The sequence below is a fragment of the Urocitellus parryii genome, chromosome 6 (genome assembly GCF_045843805.1).
Source record: "Urocitellus parryii isolate mUroPar1 chromosome 6, mUroPar1.hap1, whole genome shotgun sequence".
In the NCBI taxonomy this organism is placed as follows: Eukaryota; Metazoa; Chordata; class Mammalia; order Rodentia; family Sciuridae; genus Urocitellus; species Urocitellus parryii.
This window is the reverse complement of record NC_135536.1, coordinates 131,984,982-132,000,450: the sequence shown is the minus strand read 5'-3', so window position 1 is coordinate 132,000,450 and position 15,469 is coordinate 131,984,982. Positions and strand designations below refer to the sequence as shown.

At 36.7% G+C, this 15,469-nt stretch overlaps 1 protein-coding gene across 1 annotated transcript in view; it reads left to right on the top strand.

Annotated features, from left to right (window-relative positions):
- Positions 1-15,469, top strand: part of Pde8a (phosphodiesterase 8A) — a 154,679-nt gene that overhangs the window by 22,223 nt on the left and 116,987 nt on the right. The gene's annotated exons all lie outside the window — the stretch shown is intronic.

The window sequence follows — 15,469 nt, the reverse complement described above, 5'->3', positions numbered from 1 at the left end:
CAGAAACTTTTCACTCACTCTTTTTGCCAAGAGAATAATGAATGATAACACATGGGAAAATTTCATCAATGTTTGACATAGAAAGGGCTTCCTATTTGACATTGTCTCTTATTCTGTGTATTATTGTGTATATTATTATTGAGGCTGGAGTTACAATTTAATTACTCTGCTCTTCATTACTTCTTATTTATTTTTATGTGGTGCTGAAGATCGAACCTAGGGCCTCACATGTGCTAGGTGACTGCTGTACCACTGAGCCACAATCCCAGCCCCATTACTTCTTTTTGTACTTGGTACTTTCATAGTTATTATTTGCTCATAATTCTTTTTTTTTATTCCAGTGATAAGATCACTGCATCCTGTGTTCTGATTCTTCAGCTATATATTCTTCATTATATCTTTGGTGGGTTATCTAACCTTGTGGATTTTAACCTATTAAGAGAGGCTGATAGAAGAGTCTTGATTATGTAAAATTTAAAATGCATATTTCAGGGGATCATCTGTGGCTCTGCTGTCTTCAACACATGGGTCCCAAGGTCACTGTGCTTGTTGGTATGGACACGCTCCAGAACCAGGTCTGAAGTGATCCATGTCAGTTTGTTCACATTCTGTTGGTCACATGGTCACACTGACTGGGAAATGTGGTCTAGCTGAGTGTCCAGGAAGAAGAGGAACTGGGTTTGAATAGCTAGACAGTCTCCACACTTCTTGGTAACTTTTGTTATTTTCCCCCTTTCCCATACATGGCAGTTGTGTCATTTGGGTGGGATTGAGCCCACTCCCTGCCCCAGTTCTCCTTGCCCCAGTTATTGGTTCAAAAATAGAAACATGACCCAGGCCCAGACTAGGCAGAGCTTGGAAAGCCTCTGGTCCCGATTAATAGTTCAGGGACAAGCATATGAGCTAACTGTCCCAATTGCTGTAAAATGGTGGAGGGAAACACCACTCCATCTTGATGGCAGAACCAATTCTTGGAGAACAAGCTTAGAGAATTGCAGAATCAGAGTTGGAGTCCTTTTGAACCTTGCCTGAAGTGCACAAGAGCTGATGCGGACTTTGCATCAATAGGAGCCATTAAATTCACTTTATCGCATAATAATTTGAGGTTAATTTTTTTCTGCTTGCAACCACAAGCATTCTGATTGATACAACTTATAAAATGGAAAGGGAGAAGGGAAAGAAAAAGGTTAGAACCAGGATCTTAAGTTCCTTTTCCTTTCATTGTTGACATTTATGTGGTGTTTCTTGAATATTTGAATACTCCCAAGCAAGGTCTGATTAGATGGTATCAAAGCTTGATTTCTCAAATCCTTAGAATTACAGCAGGGATCATTCTATTCTTTTAAATTCTTTTTTTAAAAAACTCTTATACAATGATTTCTCTTTGAATAATATATAGTTCTTTTGAGGAATAAATTATGACACATCTACTAAAATGAATGGAATATAGACACATGATTTCTTTTCCCATATTTTAGCAGATTCTCTAAAATTTGTCTTTTCATCAAGCAGGTGTATATAATAGATATATCATACACATTACAGAATGCATTTGATTTATACCTGTATATTATCTCTGTTTTAGTAATTTTTTGAGTTGAATGTGCCAAACCCTTTTGAATAGTTTGTCAAATTTGTTGATTTTTATGTAGCAACTTCAATTTGAAAAAAATGTCCCATGGGGTTCCTGAAAGAACATTTTAGGAGAATCGTGTTGTATTCAGTAAGGCAGTTTGAATAACCTGCTAAGTATGCATGGACTGTTGCTTAAGAAGCTCATGTATACAACCAGAAGCCCCTGGCTCAACCAAAGACACCTCATACACCTGTGGTAACAAATGTACAGCATCAAGATCCAATCTGAGCCACTTGTGGTGGTGCATGCCTATAATCCTAATGGCTCAGAAGGCTGAGACAAGAGGATCACGAGTTCAAAGCCAGTCTTAGCAAAAGTGAGGGCTAAGCAACTCAGTGAGTCCCTGTCTCTAAATAAAATACAAAATGGGGCTGGGATCTGGCTCAGTGGTTGGGTACTCCTGAGTTCAATTCCTGGTAAACTGCACCCCCCCTGCAAAAACAAATAAACAAACAAACAACAACAACAACAACAACAAAATACCCCACAAACCAGCCTGATTCATTCCTCAGAACATAGAGAACAGCAGAGAGGTGACAGCCTCAGCAGTAGAACTGACTTTGTTTTCAGAAAGGCTTTGAGGTAACTTCAGAATACTTATAGTAGGATGAAAATAGAAAAAGGAATTGGGGTCAAGGGAATGTAAGGGGGTTTAATCAGTGAAGTCAAGAGTCAGCAGTTTGTAGACATTGCCACAGGGACATGCATGGTTGTCACACATTTGGCTCTGAGTTTCCCATAGTCTCACCAAAGAGGGAATTTAGCAGTGACTCAGGAACAGTTGTTTCTGAGCTGAGGCCCAAAGAGATTACTCTCCTGGGTCCTTTTTGAGAAATGGGGTGCTTACTAGTGTTTCTCTAATAAATGTGTGTTCATGAGGAGGAGAGGAGTGGTCAGGAACATGGACTTGGTGCCCAGCCATCTTGGGACATTGTGCATTTATGTGCTGTTTTACAAAGTTGTGTGATCTCTTTTTTCAGCAGTGGTTGGCCACCCTTTAGTGTGGTGGAGGTCTAATGTGAACAATTGGATGGATCTAGAATTGGAGTTTTGCATTTTGCAGCTACTAACAAGGTGGATGAGAGAGTAGGAATGAGGGTGCTGGGTTTAACAGAAGTAACAGGCATTAGAGGAACCTGGGGAACTAGAAGAACAGGTGGAGATGAGGGCAAGGAAACATCATTTAAAGGGGACTGGAGGTTATGGGCTTAGCATAGTGCATAATAGGTGGAATTGCTGAACACCTTTAACTCAGTCTATGGTAGTGAAGACTGCCAGCCACAAAAGTGCAGAAATACGCAAAGCTGATCCGTGCTGTTGGAAGTCAGCATATTGGTACTGGAAAAGGATTCTGGGGGTACCTGGTGTGCTGGTGATTTCGCTTCTTTTTTTTTAAAAAAATTTTAGTTGTTGATGGACCTTTGTTTATTTATTAATTTATACATGGTGCTGAGAATCAAACCCAGTGCCTCACACATACTAGGCAAGCGCTCTACCACTGAGCCCCAACCTCAGCCCCTGCTTCTTGATGGGGTGCTGGTTATACAGGTATGTTCAATTTGCAAAGATGCATCTACTAGTAAAAGTACATAAATATGTGTACATTTTCTGTGTATATTAATGAAGTGTAAAAAAGGAAAGAAAAAGAATAAATGTACACTTGGATGTCAGACCACTTGTTTTCATATCCAAGCTCTTGTCACCTTATAGCTGTGGGGCCTTGGGCAAATTTTACTTTACCTCTCTGCCCTCATATTTCAAATCATGTAGAATAATAATAATAATCATATTATTATTATTATTTTACATTATTATTATTTTACATGATTTGAAATATGAGGATGAAATGAGTTGATACATGTCCAACAAATACTCCCTGAGTATTAGTGATTATTAGTGATTTTTGTTAGTAATGGTTATTATTATAAATGAGAGTGTCTGAGGGAAAGCTGATGAATTGAGAGATTGTGGTCGGATTGCTCCTGGACATTCTGCCAATCAATATCTGGGGTGGGGCAGGGGTCCCCAGAGTGGGATTGGGCTGCAGGTCATAGTCACAATAAAAGATAAGGAACTGTGAGGGGGTGGTGTCAGACTTGGGATGGAGAAGATGGAGCTTGGGGCACTGAGGTCCTTAGTGAATGTGAGTGGTCCAGAGATCAAGGGAAAGTGGTGAAGGTGGCATTCCTGGGTGATGTCACCTTATAGCTGTGGGCCTCAGAGGCCTAGGAGTGGAGTGCTTCTTTGAGAGTGGTAGTAGAGTGGTCTGGAGGAGTGTAGCTGTGGCCTTTGCAGAGTCCTGTTCGAGGGCTTTTCCAGGAGTCTCTGTGCCTGTGCAGTTAGTAGCCCAGAGAAGCGTCAGAAGCCAGGAGATATTTGCTGTTGTGTCATTGAAATATGAATTAATTACATCTGTTTCAGTGTTTTCAGAATTCTATTCTCAGTCTTCTGATACCTGTAATGGTCTGCCTGGCTCGCTGTTTCTACCTTTTCTTGGAAATCTTGACTAGGTATTTCTCCCCACCAGATCCTTTTTCCATACTCTGTAACTTCAGTGACGCTGGAGGAAGTTAGTCATTCTTATCCCACCCCCTGGGCTTAGTGGCAGTTATACTCTCATCTGAAATTCTGCCGCCAGGTGCAGGCCTTGTTTCTTAAACCCTGTCAGGACTGCCTGATGATTGCCCCACAGCTGGGGTCTTCTTTGCTTTTGGCCAAACCCTTTTCTGACCCTTACCCCTAGGATGAGATCCTCTCACTTGACAAGACAAGGACTTCCTTTCATCCTCTGACTCTTTGCTACCACCTTCACCTCACCCTTCCCCACCCCTGCCTGCTGAGCCATTGCATTTTCCTGACTCTCCCTGAGGCAGTCATGTCTGCCAGCATTGTCTGGGGGATGAAGCCTGCCTCTCCTGCCTCTCCTGCCTCTGAGTAATCAGGTGGGACTCTACCTTAATGAGCCTCAGAGGCTTCCTGGGCACCCAGCTCCCAGGTCAGCCTGTCCTTTGTCTTCAGGGCTCCTGTTCTGACAGTGGGCAACATTATTAAAAAAGAAAGAAAGAAAGAAAGAAAACTAAAGGAAGTACTGCTTATGTAAGTTCTACCCTTTTGCCTTATTCTTCCTGGGTGTATGTTGTATGATGTTAGTTAGGGAATGAGGACATTTAAAGTGGAGAAGGGTAGGAGAGTCAAAAAGTAATTTTTATTTTGGGACTAGGCAAAGATAGTCGAAGGAGCCAACCTATAGACTAAGTGTGGTGCTCTTCTACCTATTAATATGGCACAAGTGTTATAAATCTAGGCCTCTTTTCTTTTGAAAGTGGTTTTTCAAAAAAATCATTTTCAGGGGCTGGGGTATAGTTCATCTACAACTAAAAAACTTTTAAAAAAAACCATTTGGCGGGGCTGGGTTGTGGCTCAGTGGTAGAGTGCTTGCCTTGCACACATGAGGCCCTGGGCTTGATCCTCAACACCACATTAAAAATAAATAAATAAATAATAAAGATATTTTTTAAAAAATTGGGTCTGTAGGTAATATAGAATGTTTTATAATTAGACCAGTGAAATTCTATTCCCACATATTTTCTATGACCTGAGAATAATGAGGTTATAAATCAATTTTTATAATGGAATTTGCGGTCCTAAAAGCTTACCCTTTGTAAAATTTAGGAATTATGGGGAGGGTAATGATGGAATTTATGTAAAGGAATACACATAAGGATTTTAGTTCAGAGAGGGACAACTGGCCGTCACTTTTTCTTGGCCAATTTTCATCAAAAGCTTAGATTTTCTTCAGACTGTGGTAGGTTATCTTGTCTATTAGGAGAAAAGCCAAATATACACAAAACAAATGTTATAAGCTGTTAAGAATGTATATTAGTAAGGATTGGAAAGTTGTTGATAATATTTACTGAAGTTGAAAATAAGCATATTCTCAGAGGGACTTCATTACCCTAGGTACGTTTTGATTGCGCGAATTGTGTGACTCGACTCTATACACAACCAGAGAAGTGAAAATTTCTGCTCCATTTGTGTACAATGAATTGAAGAGCTTTCTATTGTCATGTATAACTGATTAGAACTAGTAAATAAATTTTAATAAGCATATTCTCTAACCTACCAATTCTAGTTATACCAAAAGTCATGTAGTACTAGAATGTTCATTGTACTATTTACTCATACTAACTAACAACTAGAAATAATCTCATAATCCATCAAAAGGAGAATAAGTTGTGGTATAAGCAAACAATGAAATACTTTATAAGAATGGAAATGAAAGTACCATTGCTAGATGCAGTAGCATGGATGAATTTCATAAGTGTTGAGCGAAAGAAGCCACATATCAAAAGATTATGTGTTATATGATTTGGTTTCTATGAAGTTCAAGCTCAGGCAGAACTATGGTGCCTAATTCAGGAGATGCTGACCTCTGGGAAAGAGGGATGGGTAGTGATTTGGAGAAGGTGTGAGGGCTCTGGATACTGGTAGTGTGCTGGTTTATTACCTGGTGGTACTTAATACAGGTGAGTTCACTTTGTGATGATTCACCAGGCTATACACTTATATTAATCTTCAATAAATATATCTATTACCCACTCCCCACCCCAGTATGTACTATACTTGAGTTAGAGATGTATGTATGTCCCTTCCGGCCTTAGGGACTTGACATGTGCTAACTCTTCCTCCTTGTCACCCATCCTTTGGGCAGTCTTCCCTGAGCTGTTCTTTCCCTCCCTTCTCCACACATGCTGGGTCCAGTTTGCCTATTTGATGTGCTGTTAGTGGCACAGCTCTGATTTCACCCGTGTGAGTAGTTAATCTGCTTCTGGTGTGTGAGTTCCAGGAGAGTGGAGGCTGGGCCACAGTACCACTCACTGTGTTTCAGGTACTGCCACTGTGCCTACACTCATTGGTACTGTCAGGTGAATGCACCAAATTGCCCAGTTCCAGAGGGAGCAACAATTCCTCCCTTGTCCTTTGACTTCTAGTTCAGGAAAGTGAGAGCTTGAAGGAGCTGTGAAGTTGAAGCCCTGTGAAGGTTGCCTGGAACATTTTTGAGATTATCATAACTTTAATAACCTTAGAGGGTGATCTGTAGGAAAACTCAGCTGAGAGAGAGAAGCAGTGTTGGCTCATTGGTGTCCCTTAACCTAGTTCTATGTCCACTAGTCATGTTCCTGAGAATGAGTAGTTTATGTATTATGACTTCATTTGTCCTGGCTTTTCTCATGACAATCCTAAGGTCAAGTTTATTTTAAGCCTGAGAAATATGTCCTGGAAGTCAGTTCCAAAGTCCTTATTTCCTTTTTCTTTCTTTTGTATTGAAGTATTGGCTATCCCCTTCATCTCCTGCCCCAGAACAGCTTTGCGAGTACCATGAATATTCTCAATTTTGCTCTTTCCCTTAATGAAAGTTCTTTTTCAACTAGATATAGGAAAATGGCACATTCTTATTTACCATGCTAATGTGACAGCTTTTAGTAAAAGCAATGCTCCAGTTAACCCAGTAGGAAGAAAAATTTAAGAAATACATTTACATTTAGACTTTATTTGTTGGATGATTTTTGTTGGGCTTTTTCCTTCTTGTGTAATGTGGTTAAGAGACGTGTCTAGAGCCAGACACTACCAGTCCAAATCCTAGCCTTTTGGCAAGTCTCATAACCTCAGCTTTTTCTTATTTGTAAAATGGGAGTAGTTGTCAAGATTTAATTAACTTTTGAATGTAAAAATGGTCTGCCTAAAATATTAGGAACATTCAATAAATAGCAGGTACCCTAAAATGGAAGATTCAACTTTATTATTAGAAAAAGAATGGTTTAAATCTATAATACCTATTAAGATTCTAAAAAGTTGATTAGGCCTTTTTGTTTAAGAATATATTTGGAAATTAATTTTGGTAACTTAAAAATGATTATGCATACCCAATATAATTATGTATACCAGTTCAATCCCCAATACCAATTATACAGTTTACCTTTGAGAATTAAGAAGGAAGTATAATATCATTATATTGATTTGTATAATTCTTCCCACCCCATTTTGTTTTAGAAACAAGAGTGGAGTGGGGTGGGGGGTGAAAATTTTGGAGAACCTGATAAACTTCACCTCTTAATAATGTTTCCTGAAGAACAGCCCCATCCAGAATTTCACAGGAAGCTGGGAATGTTAATTGGAGCCATGAGTTCTTCATTTTTCCTTTCTCCAGCAGTTTTTATTTGCTCTGGTTTTAAGGGCTACACTAAATGACCCTGTATTAGTTATTGAGAAAAGGAAAGGCTGAGAAATGTTTTGCAAAGAATGGGAGATGGTAATTACATTAAAATGTATAGATTTGGACCTTAGCAACTTTGGTCCTAAAGGGTTTGATGGGGAAATTATAAGGTCATAAGGGCTTTGAGATGTGGTGGAAAGAACAGAGACTCTCGATATCCTGCCTCTGCCACTGTGCACTTGGAACAAGTTACTAACTTCTCTGGGTGTTGCCTTCCTAACTTACAAAATAGAAATGATAAATTCTACCTTATTGAGTTTTTGAAAAAATGTGATAATGATACTTTTCCTATGAGACAGTGAGATAAATATAAAGGAGTGAGTTTTTATTAGCTCTTTTTTTCCTCCCACTTCAACTTAACCAAATATATGCTCTGGCAAGATTAAAGGAATTCTGTTCAATAGACTGATTGCAGAAGGATTGCAGGTAGGATGCCAACCTAGGCAACTTAGCAAGACCCTGTTTCAAAATAAAATAAAAAAGAGCTGGTGACATAGCTCAGCCGTAGAGTGTTCTTGGGTTCAATCCCCAATACCAAAAAAAGGAAGATAAAAAGGATTAATTGCAGTTAGTTTGTTTAGTATTATGAACCATTTCTTTGTGGAGAATTATAATATATGAAAGTAGAATAGTATTATATTTGTTGTATAACAATGACCCAAAATTTAGTGGCTTATAGCAGTAATAGTCATTGATTTCTCACTGTTTCTGTGGATCAGGAATTTGAAAGTGTCTGGCTCAGAGTCTCTGTGAGGTTGCAGTCAGGTGTTGGCAGGGCCTACAGTCATCCTAGGCTTGACTAGGACTTACTTCCAAGGTAGTTCACTCACATAATTGACCAAGTTAGTGCAGGATGTTATGAAGATGGGTCATCTTCTCAGGGCTGCCCAAGTGTCCTCACAGTGTGATTGTTGGCTTCTCCCAAAAAAGCAGTCCAAGAGGTCAAGGCGATCCTTACAATGCCCTTTCTGATGTAGTCTGGGATGTTAGATATCATCAGTTCCACCATATTCTGTTTGTTGCAGAAACCTCGATAACTCAGTGGGGGTGGAGACCATATAAAATCTTGTGATAATCATCACATCTGTAGTTCATTAGTGATGATGTGGTGGCAACTGATGATATTCTAATATTGTCATTCTTTTTTCATTTAATACTCCCCTCACTAATTATTTGATAAAGTTTGAATAGCACAGGCAAGATAAATGCTTGTTTCTTGCCCTTTATTTACCAGTTGTTTGAATAATGATTTGGCTTGCTAGCATCCTTAAAAGAGGGCCAGCTAAATTTTATTTAAAAAAATTTTTTTGGTAAATATTTATTTTTTGGTTGTAGGTTGACACAGTATCTTTATTTTATTTTCATGTGGTGTTGAGGATCGAACCCAGTGCCTCACACATGCTAGGTGAGCAGTCTGCCTCTGAGCCACAACCCCAGTCCAAGATATTATTATTAAATCAAAAGATTTTAACATATTGAGTGTTTTAGTCTATTGCATTTATCTATATTGATGGGTACATTTATGTATTTATATCCCTTTATAATGAATGGTAACACTACATGTTGTATTTTTTACTTTTTCTCATTTAACAATATATTCTTGATCACTCCATAGCCGGATGTGGAGGCATACATTAAAAAAAAAAAAGATATAATTCATTATACACACCCTTGTAATTTGATGGTATTTAGCATATTCACAGAATTGCACAACCTTTACCACTGATTCTAAAATGTTTTTTTAATCAAAGAAACGTTTTTTTATCAAAGAAACGGTGTACCCATTTGTAGTTGCTCTCCATTGCCTCCTGTTCCTGCCCTTTACTCAGGCCTGGCAACCACTAATCTACTTCTGTCTCTTTGGATTTGCCAGTGGACATTTCATTTGCCAATAGACATTCATTTAAATGGAATCATTTAATTTCTGACCTTTGTGTCTGACTGTTTTCACTTTATATGATGTTTTCAAGGTTCATCCATGCTGTGGTTAGAAACAACTCCCATTTCTTTTTAGTAGTATTAGGAGTATAGGAGTATTCCACTGAACTGATCTGTCTGTACTCTAGTCAGTCAGCCCGCATTAGAGAACATTTGAGTTGTTTCCAAACTTGTTATTAAATGACTTTTTACATCATTATTCTTTCATTTTTCATGTGTAATATTGCTAAATTTTGCTGAATTCTTTATGGGCTTGTACCATTTGGAATTTTTACCAGGAGCATTTCAGAAATTCTATTCTTCACTGGTCTGTGATAGAGTGGTATTTTATTATATCTCACTGTAGTTTTAGTTGACATTTTAGTTTATATTTTTCATAATCAAGATTAATTGAACATCTTTTCATGTGTTTAAAAGCCTTTTGCATTCTTTTTTCTATGAATTATCTGTTTGTATTCTTCTAGATTATTTCTCTAAAGGGTTTTCATTCCCTTTTTGACTTCCCTTTCTGAATTTGCAAGTATATATTTTTCAGTTTCTTACATTCTTATTTTTACTTTAAGGTAACTTGTCATGCAAATTTAAATTTTTTATGTAATTAATTTTAATAAGGTTTTCCTTATTGCTTCTGGACTTTGAGTCATAGTAGGCAACTTTTCCTTACTCTCACATTATAATATATTTACTGTTGCACTCAATGAGTTTATTTTTCACATTTACTTCTCTGATCCCTTTGAAATTTATCTTGGTGTATTGATATGGCTGTGGAATTTTTCCCAGCACTATTTCCCCTACCAATTTAATATGCTTTATGATAAATTTCATACATAATTCTGTCCATATTTGGATCTTCTCTTCTAAGAGTCAGATATGTTTAGTGTACACCATTACAACATTGTTGTAATTATAAGGCATTTGTATATGTTTTAATAACTGTTAAGGCTAGCCCTCATTTATTTCCCTTTTCAGTTTCTCCTGCCATTCATTGCATGCTTTTTGTTTGTTTTTAACAGATGAACTTTTTAATGTTTGCCCACCTCCAAAAAGAAAATTGAGATTTTTATTGGGATTATGTTAAATGTATAAATTAGTACAGGGAGAACTAATATCTTGATGATGATGTGTCTTCTTGTCTAAGAGTATAGTATATCTTTGCATTTGTTTAGATCTGTTGTTTTAGGGGAGTGTTTTTACCATAGTTGTCCTTATTAAGCTTATGCATAGATTTTTTTTTCTTTCACAAGTAGGATTTTCTCTTCCATTGGATTTTCTAACTGATTTTCTTTTTCTAAAATAAATGAATCTTATTGATTTTTGATGTTTATTGTATAACCTGCTAAATTCTCTGATTTATAGTAGTACTTCTTTCATAAATTCTTTAGGGTTCCCAGACATATTGTTGTAAATTGAGCTTACCTCTTTTCTAATTTTTAGATCACTAATTGCAGTCTCTTATCTAATTGCATTGGATAGTATCTCCAATACATGTTAAAAAGTAAAGAGGATAGTATTTTTAAAAATATATTTTTAGTTGTAGATGAATGTAATACCTTTATTTTATTAATTTATTTTTTATGTGGTGCTGAGGACCAAACCTAGTGCTTTATCACTGAGCTTATCACCGTAGCCCCAAGAGGATAATATTTTGATGTAAAAACAGTCTTGTTTCTAATTTTGTCAAGAAAATTCTAGTTTTTCTCCATGAAAATTTACCAGATTTTTATGCTGAATAAAAGGAACAAGGAAGGAAATTATATGGAGAAAGTGTTTATTTATTCATTTTGCTTCTTTTTAAAGCACTGGGTGAGATAGACTCAAGAATGGTATTTTGCTGTTATTCATCTCTCAACTTTGTAGTGTAACATTTTCTCAGTAGTTGGTGAATTTTCAATAGTTATTATCAACTACTGATGACAAGGAAAATATTTAGTATATTGAGGTAATAAAAATGTGGTAGAGGGCTGGGATTGTGGCTCAGTGGTAGAGTGCTCACCTCGCACGTGTGAGGCACTAGGTTTGATCCACAGCACCACATTAAAAAAATAAGTGAAATAAAGGTATTGTGCCCATCTACAACTAAAAATATGTTTTAAGAAATATGGTAGGATTCCATTACTATCTAATTTTAATTTTTAAAATGCATAGAAAAAAAGAGGTTTAACCAAAGCTCAGAGGCATTACCTCTGAATTGCCATCTGAACACTTACTTAAGTGTTTATTTTGTCAGAGCAGGAAATACTGGAGAGACTTGCACATCCTCAGCTAAATGCTTCAGTGACAGCTCAGGCTCTTGGATGAAACTAGTAACTGCAAGGGATGGGAAAGGGTAATCTTCCTGTGGGCTTAGGAAGGAAGATAACCAGATATGGATGTGTTGAGAATCCCTGCCCAATAGAGTCCCCCCCCCCCCCCGTGGTGGTGGTGGTGGGTGCTAATTCTTTAATCTTTTTAGTTTCTTCCATGTTTGGGGTTTATTCTACTTCTATAAATTTCAATTTGGTTCCAGGCAGTTGTTCTTAAGATTTAAAATATTATTTGCAACATATCCCACATAAACATGGTTTCGTGAGTATTTCAGAACAATCACTTTAGCTACTGAGTGAAAAATGAATTATAGGGGGCACAGAAATAGCAGTAGGCTAAAGGGCTTTTGCAGCTGTTCAAAGAGGTAGTCTTGGTTTGGTGGAAAGAGTAAGCAAACTGAGGATGTGTTCTGGAGGTAGTCTGTGGTCATGTAGACAAACTGTTTCATAAAGTTTCAGGACAAAGTAAGGAGCCTATGTCGGATGTCTTCATCCAGAATGTCTGGCTGTTAACAATTTTTTTTGTTGTTGATTCACATTCTGGCTTAAACTCTGTATTTAATTGTAGACCACAACCCACCAGTTCAGGGGCCACACTTTCAGCAACACCATTGTCTAGTATTTCCATCTTAGGGACAAGCCATGAATTATTTACTCATTCTCTTAGTTTTGGACATTTATGTGTTTAGCCTCCCTATCATCTTTATTTCTGTATTAGAAATAAATAATATTGGGCTGGGATTGTGTCTCAGCAGTAGAGTGCTCGCCTAGCATGAGCAGGACCTGGGTTCGATTCTCAGCACCACATAAAAATAAAGGCATTGTGTTGTGTCTATCTACACCTAAAAATAAATATTAAAAAAAAAGAGTTGAAAAAAGAAATAATATTGCTAAGAAATTCTTACTGATACAACTATGTATGTATATCTTATAATTTCTTTAGAACTCCTGGAAACAGAATAAGGATTTTGGAACATATTGACAAATTGTTCTCTAGAGAGGTTGTATCCACTTACAGAGCCATATTTTTGCCATCCCAATTAAAAAGAAACTTTGCTTGGATAGCAAGTCATCATTTGAATATGTACTTATTTGATTATAGTAAAATATTTTCATAATTATTATTTATATTTTTGCCATATATTTTGTCTATGCTCTTTGGGAAAAAATTTCAGAAATTTTCTTGAAAATATTACAGGAAAAAAATCTATGTAGCAAATGTGTCACAATTATGATAGTTGTCACACCATTTGGGTGATAGATATATGAGGGTTCTCAATACTATTATTTTCATGTGTGTTTGGAAACTTTCATTTAAAAAAGACTCTAAGTTCTTTGGAGGGCTTTTTTTTTTTTGGTGGGGGGGTATCTGTTTTCTTTGGCTTCTCTGTGGCGAGTGTTGTCTTCTTGGCCCTTTTACTGGTACACTTTAGATGGTGTGATCTTTCCAGAAAAAGCCATAAAAGACAGGAAGAGGGGCTGGGGATATGGCTCAGTGGTAGCGTACTCGCCTAGCATGCATGAGGCACTGGGTTCGATTCTCAGCACCACATAAAAATAAAATTAAGATATTGTGTCCACCTAAAACTAAAAAATAAATTAAAAAAAGACAGGAAGAAGTCAAAGGAGGAGGCTTATTATTACCTTCTTATTTAAAATGTCCATGGTCATATGCAAATGATATGTTCTCCTACAGGTACAAATTTTGAAGCATACCAGCTACATAAACTTGCTACTAAATCAGCTTTCTACTCTTCTAGATCCTGAGTCCATGTTTTGTACCCCATCTTCCAAGGCATTTACCAGAGTTATGATTCAGTAAATTTCTCCTTATAATATTCACAGCTCGGGGCTGTTGAAAAAACAAACAAAACAAAAAAGAAAAAAAACCTTTTAAAGTTTTGAATTAATTTTAGGCTTATTAGAAGAGTTTTGAAAAAATACAGTATAAATACTTCCTGCATTCTCTTTACTGATATTACTGAAATGGTATTTTACTATCTTTTATTATATCTGTATCCATATTATTATTTTGGACCATTTGAAAATGAATATATCTGATGTCCTTTTATAGTCTGAGAAATATACACTGAAAGTGTATGTTTCTTAAAAACAAGGATATACTGTTATCCATACAGCTGTCAAAATCATGAAATTAACACTGTTATAATACTGTTTTCTAATTCACAGACCTTATTCAAATTTGCCATTTGTCTCACTAATTTCCTTTATGGCTCCTAAGTCTGAATATTTGTGTCTCCTCTGTAAAATTTATATGTTGGGCCAATGCAGTTGTATTAAGAAGTGCAGCCTTGGACTGCGGTTATAGCTCAGTGGTAGAGCACTTGCCTCACATGTGTGAGGCCCTGGGTTTGATCCTCAGCATTCCTTAAAAATAAATAAAAATGAAGATATTGTATCCATCTACAACTAAAAAATATACATATATAAAGTATATTTATATATAAAATATATACATTTATATATTATATATTTTATAAATTCTATTATATATGTAATGTATATATAAATTATATATGTATAATAGAAGTGCAGCTTTTAGGAGGTGATTAGGAAATGAGGATGGGATTTGTGCCCTTACAGAAGAGACAGACCTTACCAGACTCTGAATCTGCTAACATCTTGATCTTAGATTTTTCCACTCTCCAGAACTGTGAGCAGTAAATTTATATTGTTTATAAATTATCAGTTTTAAGACACAAGTTGAGCACCACTTATTCAAAATACTTAGGACCAGAGAAGTTTTTCAGATTTTGGATTTTTTAAAAATTTTGGAATATTTATATAGGCTTCACCTTTTTGAGGGCTGTTATTATTATTACTATTTGTATGTGTGGGGAGTATGCATGTACATGGTGTTAAGGATCAAACCTAGGGCTCTGTGCATGCTAGGCAAGTACTCTACTGCAGAGCTACAGCCCAGACCCTTAATTAAAAGAAAAAAAAAAAAGAAAGAATTTTTTTTTTTCTTTTTGAGACAGGGTCTGTTATGATGTTCTGATGGCCTCAAATTCCTGGGTTCATGTGATCCTCCTGTTCCAGCTTCCTTAGTGGCTTAGTGGCTTCCTTAGGCACATGCCACTAGGCCCAACTTGGATTTTAGATTCTTGGCTTAGGGATGCTCAGCCTGTATTTTGTTAAAGCAGCACAAACTAATATAATAGCAAAAGAAAAATATTATTATTTTCTGATCCAGTTTCCAGTCCAGGATTATGCATTTAATTGTTGTGTCATTTTAGGTTTTAGTCTGAGACAGTTCCTCAGTATTTATCCATTGAGATCTGGGCATTTTTGAAG